Source organism: Staurois parvus, unplaced genomic scaffold (assembly GCF_062004578.1).
Source record: "Staurois parvus isolate SC_StPar_1 unplaced genomic scaffold, SC_StPar_1.0 ptg000164l, whole genome shotgun sequence".
Lineage (NCBI taxonomy): Eukaryota > Metazoa > Chordata > Amphibia > Anura > Ranidae > Staurois > Staurois parvus.
The window spans coordinates 9,020-23,509 of NW_028317960.1; the positions used below are offsets into that span (position 1 = coordinate 9,020).

The window sequence follows — 14,490 nt, forward strand, 5'->3', positions numbered from 1 at the left end:
GACCTCATGGGTCTTCTTCTGTCCTCAGCAGTTGGTGTGTCCTGACCTCATGGGTCCTCTTCTGTCCTCAGCAGTGGGTGGGTCCTGACCTCATGGGTCCTCTTTGGTCCTAAGCAGCGGGTGGGTTCTGACCTCATGGGTACTCTTATGTCCTAAGCAGTGGGTGGGTCATGACCTCATGTGTCCTCTTCTGTCCTCAGCACTGGGTAGGTCCTGACCTCATGGATCCTCTGCTGTCCTCAGCAGTGGGTGGGTCCTGACCTCATCTGTCCTCTTTTGTCCTTAGCAGTTGGTGTGTCCTGACCTCATGGGTCCTCTTCTGTCTTCAGCAGTGGGTGGGTCCTGACCTCATGGGTCCTCTTCGGTCCTCAGCAGTGGGTGGGTTCTGACCTCATGGGTACTCTTATGTCCTAAGCAGTGGGTGGGTCATGACCTCATGGGTCCTCTTCTGCCCTCAGCAATGGGTGGGTTCTGATCTCATGGATCCTCTTCTGTCCTCAGCAGTGGGTGGGTTATGACCTCATGAGTCCTCAACAGTGGGTGGGTCTGTACCTCATGTGTCCTCTTCTCTGCTCAGAAGTAGGCGAGTTCTGACCTCATGTATCCTCTTCTCTCTTCAGCAGTGGGTGGGTCCTGACCTCATGGCTCCTCATGTGTCCTTAGCGGTGTGTGAGTCCTGACCTCATGGGTCCTCTTCTGTTCTCAGCAGTGAGTGGGTTGTGACATCATGGCTCCATGACTTGATGGGTCCTCTTTTGTCCTCAGTGTTCTTTACTAAACTGGAGTTAGGCTTTAAAGTAGACCTATTATCAAATAAGATTTCCACTTCACCGTCTTCCATGTTCCATGGTGACCATAAATGGTAACAGTTAAAAAATATTGTAATTAAGTGCAAAAACCACTTCTGCAGAATCCCAGTATGGTCACATGACTAAATGCCTAGGATCAGAGTTCAGACTGGTTGCTCCTTCTCTTTAACAGGATCGGGTGACCCAAAAAGTTGTGGGAAGGGTAGTGGGTGTGTCTTGAATGAGTGTATGTAGAGTACAGAGGGTGTATAATGATAAACCCGATTTTAATAATTGATATTGGTTTCTCTCTCTTTCCCAGATTCTGACATGAAGAGTAACGTAACAGAAAATGCCATTGGTAAATAGTATTGCACAATGTATATTCAATTTGATAGCTGTTATCTAAATATTCTGATTACCTTCTGTATCCAATCCCTATTCATGGCCCACAAATACGGGGGAGTTTTTCTGAAGCATGTTGGTGATTGGGAGCTCTGCTCAGTGCTTGAATGTACTGGGAATTCACCTTAATGCACAGCAGCATATTCCTAATCCAGATGTGTCCCTGTTAGTGATGAGCCGAACACACTTGGGTTCGGATCAGGCAGGGTCATGAGTAAAGTTTGGGTGCCGATTCTAAACCGTGCTAAAGTCAATGGAAGGCAAGTGTTAAAAATCAGTTCTGGTCATCTTCTAGGCTAATACAATAGTCAAGGGATTGTCAAACAAATGGTATGGGGGGGGGGCTGGGAACTGCCCTGGAGGAAACATACTAAAGAAAGCATTTAAAAAAAATAGTGGGGAGAAGGAATTTCATTGATTTCAGTATTGCTTAAAATGAAACATTAAAAGTGTAATATTCTTTTGAAGAACATGTCTTGGGGGGGCTGGAGGGGCTGGAGGGGCTGTGCCCTGACCCTGTGTATAAAGTGGCAGATCTGTACAATGTATACCACTTACTCCAGCAATACTAATAGTGTGTTTATATTGCTGACAAAATCAAAGCTCCCGCCTGCTTCAATCTGTTTGTAACCAAATAGCAGGGGGTTCTATTCATCTATAATAGATCCTTATCCCAACTCCATGAGAAAATGAAGAAAAAAAAAGGTAAGCTTCCCCCCAAAAATACTTACCAGACCCTATTTGAGCTTACAGTCTGGCTGACCTGGAAAGAAAGGCATGTGGATGCTCTTTCCTGCTATTCGGTAGAACGTCCAGAGGAGGACATAGATGCAAGTAGAGAGCACATAGAGGTAGCCCTCATCTTACCTACGGCAGTCATGTTCCCTCAAAGGGAGGGCAGAAACACCCCAGCCAGACCCTGCCAAGATCCACACCGGAGAGGAGTAGAGTCAGATCCAACAAAAAGACTCCAATCTAATGCAGGTACAAAGCTTTCTGTCACGATGGCACAATCATTCCTCCTGAAAATGTCAGAGACTGTCCTCACCTTCCCACAACTACACTCTGTACACTGGGCTGTACATGAAATACTTCTGACCACTGCACTGCAAAAACACCTTGACCCTATGTTGAGGAGGACAAGGGCCTCTTTCCCAGGGACTGCTTAGCAACCAGCAGCTGTTGAGACAATGAACACTTTGGTCAGCAGTGTGTAATCAGAACTTAGCACATAGAGTACAGGGGTCAGGTGTATATGTAAGAGTACAGGGGTCAGGTGTATATGTGAGAGTGCAGTGGTCAGAAGTATGTCATGTACAGCCCAGTGTACAGATTGCAGATGTGGGAAAGTGAGGGCAGTGTCTGTTAAATCTAAATTATGATTCAGCATTTATATTGATGGCAAGCTTGCAAAATATTTGGTTTTTATGATTAGTCATAATTAATATTAATATGTGTAAGTGGTCTTTGACAAATGGTAGTATTTACTATTCTTCAATTATAGCTGAGACCAAAAGATATACAAGATAAGCTGAAATAGTATATACCAGTTGAAAGTTGAGTAGACTATATTTAGAGATAGTTGGTTAAAAGTATTTGGTAGTTATGTCAAGGTTATTAGAAGTGACTTACTATTACATTACGTATTTTCTGTGTATATTTAGTATACGTTTCTAACATTGATACATTTACGTCATTAGTTTATAATATTAGTACATCAGCATACATATGTTCCTGTCCATCAAACATCATATGTATAGCATCTTTCCCTTTTATGAAATGGCTTTGCTAAGCAGTAATACTTTCCATAGAAGGTATTAAGATCGCTAACTATGACGTACATTTGCCTCTTAAAAGTGCATGAGACACAGACACAGGGACACATACACACTCTCTCTCATACACACAAGCTACATGATTCCTGCAAACACACGTCTGAGAAGCTGCAACAGGTGCATACTGAGATCACTTCCAGCTACAATTTAGTCACATCCGGTTTCTCCTTCTTTACAAAGTCATTGAGAAGGACAGCATGCCAAGGACAGGACAGCCATGACAGATAATGGTGACTTTTTCTTTGAACTTTCGCTTGTCAGTTTTACAGTAGTTTTATCTACATGGAACTGTTCATAATACGCTTTACATTGTTTATTTGACACCATTGTGTGATAGAATAAAATCACACTTCATTTTTTATTTCAATGGCTCTTTCATTCATAATCGCCTCAAGACACTAGAAGAAGTATTATATGTGTCTAAAAATCCAACATTTTGGCGAGCCAGCCACCGCCGAACGTTTTTTCTACGGTTTTTCCCATACCTTGTTAAGGGGGAAAAACGCACAATTCTGTGATTGTCAAGTTTTGGGAAAAACACGGTGAAAAGTACCTAGCAGAACAGGCGATTAAACAGACTTTGACGAGAATTCCAGTGACTGAGCCGGGTCAAACGAGAAAATCTTCTGATTACGGTGAGTAACAATTATGGAATTTATTGATGACTTAGTAAATGAAAGTAAGTTAGAATTTAAAGATGTTTCTTTATATCCTGAAGACAGTCAGCTATGGCACTATATGTATAACGAATGTTTACAGGCCAATATTCAGATAGATAAATCTAGATTTACTGTGCACAGACAACGTAAAAAGATATCTAACATCTTAAATTTAGTAAGAATATTCAACAAAATGATTTTGAATGTTGATTTATCTGTTAAAAAAGCTTGTACATTAAAACAGACAGAATGTAGCACTGTACAGCATGAAAATTTGTCTCAAGATGCTCCTAGTTGCCCAAACTGTGACATTTTCTGTACTTACGTAGAGAATCTTGAGGAACAAATTGACTTAAAGACAAATCTTTTGTTAAGACTGCAGAATGACAGTAAACAGGTTGCCATGATAAACACAGATGACAAACAGAGTGATTCAAAACCAGAGCCACGCCTGTCCGCTATCTCTGAAAGTTCGGATATTGACTCTGATGACGAAACACAAATTAAACATAAAGAATTGTTATGTAAAACTGCAAAACTTAAGTTGCAAATACATAATCAATTAATGAAAGTTTTAAAAGACATCCCTGCTTATGATCCAGATAAAGATATTTATAGCAACATGGAAATATATGAAATGCATGTCAAATGCCATCAGATTTCAGATCATGACATAAATTATTTATTTCCGATGTGGCTACCAATTAAATTTATGTCTCGAATTAAAAATTCTGTTGTTAACGATAAAGATCAGAAAAAACATAATGACGCGACAGACAGACTGCGACAATTGCTGTTATGTTCAACAGGTGAAGACGTACCTACTGTAGAAATGCTCGACTTACTGCAGACTACTGCTGACGAAGACCCTTTTGAATTTAAAAGCAAGTTTTCCAAAGCATATAAAATTATATTTGGAGTAGAAAACGAGGAAGACTCAGCTATGATCAAAGCTTTTGTAAAGAAATTCACGTATTTAGACCCAGTAACCATTGTCATAGCCGAGGAAAAACAAAATTTGAATGATATAGTAAGTTTCATTGACAAAATTCGAAGAAAATTGAAAAATAGCAATATCACTTATGAGGTGGCTGCGCTTCAAAGTGACAAAAACAGTCAGATTACAGTTATGCCAGGAACTACAGGTCCCAGTAAGAATGACAACGACAGATGCAAGCAAGCGAGTCATAATGAGGATACCACATGCTTTCACTGTCATAAACAAGGTCATATCAGACGCCATTGTTGGAAGTTTAAATTTGAAGCACAAATAAAGAATATGGAGATAAAAAGTGAAAATGCAGCTTTTGTACAACCTGCTGTGTTGTGTAATGATAAAAATTTAACTGAATTGCCTTCTTCTTCAACAGTTAAACAAATTCATACTTTGACTAGAAACAACTGTTCTGACAATAGGGTGAGAAGGGCTGTCACTGACAGAAATGGTTTATTACCAGTTCCAAAAATAGAATCACGTCCACATTCATCCCCGATATCGTTAGAATTTGTCGCTCCAATTGTATTGGATGACAATGGAAGGCCTTTTATAGACGGATTACTAAATGGTAAAAAGATCAAATTCCTAATTGACAGCGGATCTGAGATTAATCTGACCAGAGAAAACATACCTGTGAAACCAAATTCACCCATGTGTAAAATAAAAGGTTTTAATAATACAGGTCATTCCACTGCTAGACAGGTGCCTAATGTAACATTTGAAATACCTGGGCTAGTGAAAACTAACATTGATATTTGGTATAGTAATGCCACCGAGAATATTCTTGGCATTGATTTTATCAATAAGCAAAAGTGGATTATTGATATTCCGACTAAAGTTATTTGGAGGAATCCATCTAGGCCCAAATCAATGTTAATGGATCCTTCTATATACAGTGATGTTGGTTTCAACTCTAAAATGTCTACAGCACAAAAATGGCCTGATACTGATGGTAATTATGCTTTACAAGAATTGGTACAACGTTTTCCAAGTTTGTGGTCAAAATTTAAAAATTACATAGGAACTTTGAAAGATACAGAATTGAATATTGAGGGTAAAGATCCCATACCCCTTAATCAGTTACCACAAGAATCAATAGGACCACTTTCTGCCATTATTCAAGAGTTTGTACAACTTGGCATTTTAAAGAAAACACAATCAGTAGTAAATAACTGTATTTGGCCTATCAAAAATGCTGACAATTCATATTCTTTGTCAGTTGACTTCAGGACACTGAATAAACATATTACAAATAACAAAGCAGTTGTTCCTGATCATTCTAATATCAAGTTACATTTAAAGGCCGAATCCAAAGTGTTTTCTGTTTTGGAAATCGATAACAGTCATTTTTCGATCCCCATAGCTAAAAGTTGTCAATACAAGTTAGCTTTTAAGTTTCAGAAAGAGACTTATGCATTCACTCGATTAGTAGCTGGTTTAGACATCAGTGATGGTATAGTCCATGAATCCATAGCAAAAATTCTATCACAATTTTCAAGGCCAGAATGCATTTTTCAGCATGTAAATACAATTATGCTAAGTACGCAGAATGTTAACGAACATATTACTCTTTTGTCTGAGCTATTTATGTTGTTACAGGATGCAGGCCTAAAATTAAACCCGGACAAAGTTCAGTTGATGAAAAGTCAGGTGAAATGCTTTCACATGCAGATTAGTCAAGAAAAGAGACAATTATTGCAGGAAACAGTCAGAGCTCTCACTGCCTTTCCAGTTCCTACAACACATAAAGCATTGCAACAATTTTTGAAAAACATAAATCATTGCAAAGAGTTTATACATGGTTTCGCAGAGAAAGTTAAGCCATTATATCATCTTTTGAAGAGTAAAAATAACTTAGTTGACCAATGGGGTCCAAATGAGAATAATGCTTTAAAAGTGTTGAAAAAGGATTTGCAGAATGCGCCAGCATTAGGTACTATTGAGGTTTGTTCCAATGCTCCTTTTGTTGTGAAAACTCATGTATCTGATAATGCAATTTCAGTAACTTTGTCTCAATTAAAAGAAGGTAATGAGAGACTAATTAGTTACTTCTCCAGAAGTTTATCACCATTGGAAAGAACTTTTACATCAGAGGCACAACAACTGTTGAGTTTCTTTTATGCAATCAAAGCTTCACAAAGCACAGTAAAGTCACACAGTATCATATTACAGTCTCTTGACAGTTCACTAAGAAGAATTCTTGAGGAAGATACATTCAGAAAATGTCGTGAAAGATATCCTCAGTGGATAAGAGCACTGTTAGCCAAACACATTGTGATAGGTACAGCTGTATCAGACAAGTCTCTACCTCACATTCACAGCAACACATGTATTACTGAAGAACACTCTAACACCAGAATAATGACATCAGCACAGAAAACAGTTACGCATATTTCTAATATTATAGGGATGAGAACAAAGGCATAAACCTTTGTCATCTCTGGGGTGATACAAAACCTTTCTTTGTTTAATAAAACAGGGTTTTGCGGTCATGACCTATGATGAAATATTGCGTCCTGTCATACCTAAATATCACACTACTTTTGTATTCTAGTTTAGGTAATTTCAGACAGGATTAGGACAGTATTTTGATTGATATATAGAGGTTTTCTGTAAAAGGAAATAGGAAGTAATGATACTTCACAATATGTGTTTCAAACTCATACACTGATTGTTCCTTAATCTTCCATAATCTTTCATATTTGTTGAAATAGGTGCAAGAATAATGCAATGTTTGTGCCAAAGTAATGATACTGCATTTCTTTACAGAAATGACATCTAAAATCAAATATGAAGCGTAACAATCTCCTACAAGCCAACTTTAAAGAATTCGGACGTTAAAGAAGATTGAACAAGACCTTAATACTTCACACTTGTGACTGATTTATCGCGTTCAACAAAAATGTTTCTACTTTACAGAACTTAAAGAAGATATTGTATAGACATTGCATGAAGAAAAGATTCATCAAGAGGAAATCTATTTATTAGTGATAAAACAATTTATTATTGAAAATATTGTTATAGGTCACATATACATTGTAATGATCCTTTTATTCCGATACTTACATCCATATTGGGATAATATTATTATTATTATTATTATTATTTTTTATTTTTTACATATTCATATACGGAATATTTTTTGGTTAAAACTTCATAGAGTTATTCCAGTTATTAGAATATCTTTTGTTAAAAGATACAAGAAACATATTACTCTTATAGGAGCAATATAAACTTATGACACATTTTAGAATGGAAAGTATATTTCCGAAGCCTTAAAATATTATACAAATATGGAAATATAATACATTAATTATTATTTTTATTATTATTATTATTACTATATTATCATATATCAATTAACATTATGATTAAGAATTTTTAGGAAGAGAAACTAAAGATAAGGTATAGAGTTCTGAAGGAAAGTTATTTTTTGATTGGTCCAGTTATGAAGAATATATACGATCATTTGGTATAAGACGGTGTGTATGGGACATGAATGAAGTGTGCATTGATTTAATATTAATTTTAGACTAATCATAATAAGGGGGAAATGTTAAATCTAAATTATGATTTGGCATTTATATTGATGGCAAGCTTGCAAAATATTTGGTTTTTATGATTAGTCATAATTAATATTAATATGTGTAAGTGGTCTTTGACAAATGGTAGTATTTACTATTCTTCAATTATAGCTGAGACCAAAAGATATACAAGTTAAGCTGAAATAGTATATACCAGTTGAAAGTTGAGTAGACTATATTTAGAGATAGTTGGTTAAAAGTATTTGGTAGTTATGTCAAGGTTATTAGAAGTGACTTACTATTACATTACGTATTTTCTGTGTATATTTAGTATACGTTTCTAACATTGATACATTTACGTCATTAGTTTATAATATTAGTACATCAGCATACATATGTTCCTGTCCATCAAACATCATATGTATAGCATCTTTCCCTTTTATGAAATGGCTTTGCTAAGCAGTAATACTTTCCATAGAAGGTATTAAGATCGCTAACTATGACGTACATTTGCCTCTTAAAAGTGCATGAGACACAGACACAGGGACACATACACACTCTCTCTCATACACACAAGCAACATGACTCTTGCAAACACACGTCTGAGAAGCTGCAACAGGTGCATACTGAGATCACTTCCAGCTACAATTTAGTCACATCCGGTTTCTCCTTCTTTACAAAGTCATTGAGAAGGACAGCATGCCAAGGACAGAACAGCCATGACAGATAATGGTGACTTTTTCTTTGAACTTTCGCTTGTCAGTTTTACAGTAGTTTTATCTACATGGAACTGTTCATAATACGCTTTACATTGTTTATTTGACACCATTGTGTGATAGAATAAAATCACACTTCATTTTTTATTTCAATGGCTCTTTCATTCATAATCGCCTCAAGACACTAGAAGAAGTATTATATGTGTCTAAAAATCCAACATTTTGGCGAGCCAGCCACCGCCGAACATTTTTTCTACGGTTTTTCCCATACCTTGTTAAGGGGGAAAAACGCACAATTCTGTGATTGTCAAGTTTTGGGAAAAACACGGTGAAAAGTACCTAGCAGAACAGGCGATTAAACAGACTTTGACGAGAATTCCAGTGACTGAGCCGGGTCAAACGAGAAAATCTTCTGATTACGGTGAGTAACAATTATGGAATTTATTGATGACTTAGTAAATGAAAGTAAGTTAGAATTTAAAGATGTTTCTTTATATCCTGAAGACAGTCAGCTATGGCACTATATGTATAACGAATGTTTACAGGCCAATATTCAGATAGATAAATCTAGATTTACTGTGCACAGACAACGTAAAAAGATATCTAACATCTTAAATTTAGTAAGAATATTCAACAAAATGATTTTGAATGTTGATTTATCTGTTAAAAAAGCTTGTACATTAAAACAGACAGAATGTAGCACTGTACAGCATGAAAATTTGTCTCAAGATGCTCCTAGTTGCCCAAACTGTGACATTTTCTGTACTTACGTAGAGAATCTTGAGGAACAAATTGACTTAAAGACAAATCTTTTGTTAAGACTGCAGAATGACAGTAAACAGGTTGCCATGATAAACACAGATGACAAACAGAGTGATTCAAAACCAGAGCCACGCCTGTCCGCTATCTCTGAAAGTTCGGATATTGACTCTGATGACGAAACACAAATTAAACATAAAGAATTGTTATGTAAAACTGCAAAACTTAAGTTGCAAATACATAATCAATTAATGAAAGTTTTAAAAGACATCCCTGCTTATGATCCAGATAAAGATATTTATAGCAACATGGAAATATATGAAATGCATGTCAAATGCCATCAGATTTCAGATCATGACATAAATTATTTATTTCCGATGTGGCTACCAATTAAATTTATGTCTCGAATTAAAAATTCTGTTGTTAACGATAAAGATCAGAAAAAACATAATGACGCGACAGACAGACTGCGACAATTGCTGTTATGTTCAACAGGTGAAGACGTACCTACTGTAGAAATGCTCGACTTACTGCAGACTACTGCTGACGAAGACCCTTTTGAATTTAAAAGCAAGTTTTCCAAAGCATATAAAATTATATTTGGAGTAGAAAACGAGGAAGACTCAGCTATGATCAAAGCTTTTGTAAAGAAATTCACGTATTTAGACCCAGTAACCATTGTCATAGCCGAGGAAAAACAAAATTTGAATGATATAGTAAGTTTCATTGACAAAATTCGAAGAAAATTGAAAAATAGCAATATCACTTATGAGGTGGCTGCGCTTCAAAGTGACAAAAACAGTCAGATTACAGTTATGCCAGGAACTACAGGTCCCAGTAAGAATGACAACGACAGATGCAAGCAAGCGAGTCATAATGAGGATACCACATGCTTTCACTGTCATAAACAAGGTCATATCAGACGCCATTGTTGGAAGTTTAAATTTGAAGCACAAATAAAGAATATGGAGATAAAAAGTGAAAATGCAGCTTTTGTACAACCTGCTGTGTTGTGTAATGATAAAAATTTAACTGAATTGCCTTCTTCTTCAACAGTTAAACAAATTCATACTTTGACTAGAAACAACTGTTCTGACAATAGGGTGAGAAGGGCTGTCACTGACAGAAATGGTTTATTACCAGTTCCAAAAATAGAATCACGTCCACATTCATCCCCGATATCGTTAGAATTTGTCGCTCCAATTGTATTGGATGACAATGGAAGGCCTTTTATAGACGGATTACTAAATGGTAAAAAGATCAAATTCCTAATTGACAGCGGATCTGAGATTAATCTGACCAGAGAAAACATACCTGTGAAACCAAATTCACCCATGTGTAAAATAAAAGGTTTTAATAATACAGGTCATTCCACTGCTAGACAGGTGCCTAATGTAACATTTGAAATACCTGGGCTAGTGAAAACTAACATTGATATTTGGTATAGTAATGACACCGAGAATATTCTTGGCATTGATTTTATCAATAAGCAAAAGTGGATTATTGATATTCCGACTAAAGTTATTTGGAGGAATCCATCTAGGCCCAAATCAATGTTAATGGATCCTTCTATATACAGTGATGTTGGTTTCAACTCTAAAATGTCTACAGCACAAAAATGGCCTGATACTGATGGTAATTGTGCTTTACAAGAATTGGTACAACGTTTTCCAAGTTTGTGGTCAAAATTTAAAAATTACATAGGAACTTTGAAAGATACAGAATTGAATATTGAGGGTAAAGATCCCATACCCCTTAATCAGTATGAGTTACCACAAGAATCAATAGGACCACTTTCTGCCATTATTCAAGAGTTTGTACAACTTGGCATTGTAAAGAAAACACAATCAGTAGTAAATAACTGTATTTGGCCTATCAAAAATGCTGAAAATTCATATTCTTTGTCAGTTGATTTCAGGACACTGAATAAACATATCACAAATAACAAAGCAGTTGTTCCTGATCATTCTAATATCAAGTTACATTTAAAGGCCGAATCCAAAGTGTTTTCTGTTTTGGAAATCGATAACAGTCATTTTTCGATCCCCATAGCTAAAAGTTGTCAATACCAGTTAGCTTTTAAGTTTCAGGAAGAGACCTATGCATTCACTCGATTAGTAGCTGGTTTAGACATCAGTGATGGTATAGTCCATGAATCCATAGCAAAAATTCTATCACAATTTTCAAGGCCAGAATGCATTTTTCAGCATGTAAATACAATTATGCTAAGTACGCAGAATGTTAACGAACATATTACTCTTTTGTCTGAGCTATTTATGTTGTTACAGGATGCAGGCCTAAAATTAAACCCGGACAAAGTTCAGTTGATGAAAAGTCAGGTGAAATGCTTTCACATGCAGATTAGTCAAGGAAAGAGACAATTATTGCAGGAAACAGTCAGAGCTATCACTGCCTTTCCAGTTCCTACAACACATAAAGCATTGCAACAATTTTTGAAAAACATAAATCATTGCAAAGAGTTTATACATGGTTTCGCAGAGAAAGTTAAGCCATTATATCATCTTTTGAAGAGTAAAAATAACTTAGTTGACCAATGGGGTCCAAATGAGAATAATGCTTTAAAAGTGTTGAAAAAGGATTTGAAGAATGCGCCAGCATTAGGTACTATTGAGGTTTGTTCCAATGTTCCTTTTGTTGTGAAAACTCATGTATCTGATAATGCAATTTCAGTAACTTTGTCTCAATTAAAAGAAGGTAATGAGAGACTAATTAGTTACTTCTCCAGAAGTTTATCACCATTGGAAAGAACTTTTACATCAGAGGCACAACAACTGTTGAGTTTCTTTTATGCAATCAAAGCTTCACAAAGCACAGTAAAGTCACACAGTATCATATTACAGTCTCTTGACAGTTCACTAAGAAGAATTCTTGAGGAAGATACATTCAGAGAATGTCGTGAAAGATATCCTCAGTGGATAAGAGCACTGTTAGCCAAACACATTGTGATAGGTACAGCTGTATCAGACAAGTCTCTACCTCACATTCACAGCAACACATGTATTACTGAAGAACACTCTAACACCAGAATAATGACATCAGCACAGAAAACAATTACGCATATTTCTAATATTATAGGGATGAGAACAAAGGCATAAACCTTTGTCATCTCTGGGGTGATACAAAACCTTTCTTTGTTTAATAAAACAGGGTTTTGCGGTCATGACCTATGATGAAATATTGCGTCCTGTCATACCTAAATATCACACTACTTTTGTATTCTAGTTTAGGTAATTTCAGACAGGATTAGGACAGTATTTTGATTGATATATAGAGGTTTTCTGTAAAAGGAATAGGAAGTAATGATACTTCACAATATGTGTTTCAAACTCATACACTGATTGTTCCATAATCTTTCATATTTGTTGAAATAGGTGCAAGAATAATGCAATGTTTGTGCCAAAGTAATGATACTGCATTTCTTTACAGAAATGACATCTAAAATCAAATATGAAGCGTAACAATCTCCTACAAGCCAACTTTAAAGAATTCGGACGTTAAAGAAGATTGAACAAGAGCTTAATACTTCACACTTGTGACTGATTTATCGCGTTCAACAAAAATGTTTCTACTTTACAGAACTTAAAGAAGATATTGTATAGACATTGCATGAAGAAAAGATTCATCAAGAGGAAATCTATTTATTAGTGATAAAACAATTTATTATTGAAAATATTGTTATAGGTCACATATACATTGTAATGATCCTTTTATTCCGATACTTACATCCATATTGGGATAATATTATTATTATTATTATTATTATTATTTTTTATTTTTTACATATTCATATACGGAATATTTTTTGGTTAAAACTTCATAGAGTTTTTCCAGTTATTAGAATATCTTTTGTTAAAAGATACAAGAAACATATTACTCTTATAGGAGCAATATAAACTTATGACACATTTTAGAATGGAAAGTATATTTCCGGAGCCTTAAAATATTATACAAATATGGAAATATAATACATTAATTATTATTTTTATTATTATTATTATTACTATATTATCATATATCAATTAACATTATGATTAAGAATTTTTAGGAAGAGAAACTAAAGATAAGGTATAGAGTTCTGAAGGAAAGTTATTTTTTGATTGGTCCAGTTATGAAGAATATATACGATCATTTGGTATAAGACGGTGTGTATGGGACATGAATGAAGTGTGCATTGATTTAATATTAATTTTAGACTAATCATAATAAGGGGGAAATGTTAAATCTAAATTATGATTCGGCATTTATATTGATGGCAAGCTTGCAAAATATTTGGTTTTTATGATTAGTCATAATTAATATTAATATGTGTAAGTGGTCTTTGACAAATGGTAGTATTTACTATTCTTCAATTATAGCTGAGACCAAAAGATATACAAGTTAAGCTGAAATAGTATATACCAGTTGAAAGTTGAGTAGACTATATTTAGAGATAGTTGGTTAAAAGTATTTGGTAGTTATGTCAAGGTTATTAGAAGTGACTTACTATTACATTACGTATTTTCTGTGTATATTTAGTATACGTTTCTAACATTGATACATTTACGTCATTAGTTTATAATATTAGTACATCAGCATACATATGTTCCTGTCCATCAAACATCATATGTATAGCATCTTTCCCTTTTATGAAATGGCTTTGCTAAGCAGTAATACTTTCCATAGAAGGTATTAAGATCGCTAACTATGACGTACATTTGCCTCTTAAAAGTGCATGAGACACAGACACAGGGACACATACACACTCTCTCTCATACACACAAGCAACATGACTCTTGCAAACACACGT

At 35.3% G+C, this 14,490-nt stretch overlaps 1 long non-coding RNA gene across 1 annotated transcript; it reads left to right on the top strand.

The window, feature by feature from the left end:
• The first annotated feature begins 3,132 nt into the window (after positions 1-3,132).
• LOC149462946 (uncharacterized) lies at positions 3,133-9,071 on the top strand. Its single transcript, XR_016312546.1, has 2 exons — positions 3,133-3,663; positions 7,454-9,071. It is a non-coding gene; the product is annotated as an uncharacterized LOC149462946 (long non-coding RNA).
• The last annotated feature ends 5,419 nt before the right edge of the window (positions 9,072-14,490 follow it).